We start from the raw sequence: 2,086 nt of genomic DNA, 5'->3' as shown, positions 1-2,086 counted from the left end.
TGCTGCTTTCCCCTTAGAGGCCATTCCCCCAACAGTATCTAAAGCGGTATATCTGTTTTGCAGAGGAATAGCCACAGGAGAATCCTGAATTGCCTGCCTTGCTCTGACTGGTGGTCACCCATTCCTTTCCTGCCTGTGCAATCTTAGATTGTGGTGTGACCAGCTCTCTATATGTGCCATCCACAACACTCTCCACTTGCGGAGGCTACACAGTGTCCCCAGCCGCTGTTCCAGCTCTGAAGCCCAGCCTTCCAAGAGCTGCAGCTGTAAGGATTCTACTGTTGCTCAATCTTGCCCTATATTTCAGCATCGAATACTTGAGGGCTGAATGCATTGGCTGGAATATGTGGCGCGAGATTGAAACCTCTCATCCAGTCGGAAATGAAGCAAAGTCGAAAGTTAGTTTTGTTCGGAGAGAACAGCGAGTAAAAATCGCTGTGTTAATGGATCCTCCTTTCCAAGGGGGCTGGCAAAGAAAGATGGTTAAGTGTCTGTAACTGTACGGCCTGTACAGTAAACAGCCTGAATCAATTAGAATCTGTATCTGTCCTCTGATTGGGAATCACGCTCTTCCTGTTCTCAACTATTAATCTGTAGCTATGAGTGCACCGACCTGGTTCGCATTTAACACGATCTAATGGCTTCTCGGCCTTTTGGCTAAGATCAAGTGTAGTATCTGCTCTGCCTTTTGGCTCAGATCTGGTCTGTCTCTCTTGTGGGGACCATGAATTGGATTCAATTTGAATTTGAATTGGTTTTGGGAGCTGGCAAAGAACTGGATTAGGGATTTGCCCCTGTCCACACTCAGTAACTCAGAAAAAGTTATTAAAAAAAAACCCACTGATCTAAAAGGGAGAGAATAAATGTGTGGGCTTCTCATTGAGAAACTGGGAGTTATTCTGCTTTAGGTTTTACCCCCGATTTTCTGGCCAGCTGGCCATTACTAGCCGTTCATTCCACTAACAGTTGCTGACAGACTTCCTGTGGGCCTTTGCAAGGCAGATTGGTTATTAAATATCAAAACCAGATGGTGTCCTCCACAGGGCATCTGGGTCCTCTGTGAACAGAGCAGGGGGTGACCTGATTCTTTACCAATCACCCTGAAGAATCCTCACTGAGTCCAGCAGTCTAAACCTGGCAGTGTAAGTTAGTATATCCAATGTCAGTTATGGGCAGAAAGAGAAAGAAACGTGCAGACTCCGCACAGTCAGTGACCCAAGCAGGAATCAAACCCGGGACCCTGGAGCTGTGAAGCAACAGTGCTAACCACTGTGCGGCCTTGCAATGGAACCTTTCGGTTTTCTTTAATGTAAGGAAGGGTAAATAAAAACCTTCAAGCTTTTATAGAACATAGAACAGTACAGCACAGAACAGGCCCTTCGGCCCTCGATGTTGTGCCGAGCAATGATCACCCTACTCAAACCCACGTATCTACCCTATACCCGTAACCCAACAACCCCCCCCCTTAACCTTACTTTTTAGGACACTACGGGCAATTTATCATTGCCAATCCACCTAACCCGCACATCTTTGGACTGTGGGAGGAAACCGGAGCACCCGGAGGAAACCCACGCACACACGGTGAGGACGTGCAGACTCCGCACAGACAGTGATCCAGCCGGGAATTGAACCTGGGACCCTGGAGCTGTGAAGCATTTATGCTAACCACCATGCTACCGTGCTGCCCAAATTAATTTTATTAAATTAATTTTGATTAATTGCAGAAAACCAATGATCTTGTTCCATGTTGGATGTGTTGCACTGAATCTGTTCCCAATTGATGCGCTCTGATGAAACACTTCCTCAGAAATCCTTGTCGTTAATCAAATCACCCCTCCTTCATTTTCTTTTTAATATAAATTTAGAGTACCCAATTCATTTTTCCCGATTAAGGGGCAATTTAGCGTGACCAATCCACCTAGCCCTGCACAGCTTTGGGTTGTAAGCGTGAAACCCAGGCAAACACGGGGAGAATGTGCAAACTCCACACGGACAGTGACCCAGAGCCGGGATCGAACCTGGGACCTCGGCGCAGTGAGACAGCAATGCTAACCACTGCGCCACGTGCCGCCCTAAATCACACCTC

At 47.2% G+C, this 2,086-nt stretch overlaps 1 pseudogene; it reads left to right on the top strand.

The window, feature by feature from the left end:
* The first annotated feature begins 637 nt into the window (after positions 1-637).
* Positions 638-816, top strand: LOC119974043 (annotated as a pseudogene).
* The last annotated feature ends 1,270 nt before the right edge of the window (positions 817-2,086 follow it).

Source organism: Scyliorhinus canicula, chromosome 11, assembly GCF_902713615.1.
Source record: "Scyliorhinus canicula chromosome 11, sScyCan1.1, whole genome shotgun sequence".
Classification (NCBI taxonomy): domain Eukaryota; kingdom Metazoa; phylum Chordata; class Chondrichthyes; order Carcharhiniformes; family Scyliorhinidae; genus Scyliorhinus; species Scyliorhinus canicula.
Note: the sequence above shows the minus strand (reverse complement) of the source record. Positions and strands in the feature narration are given on the sequence as shown.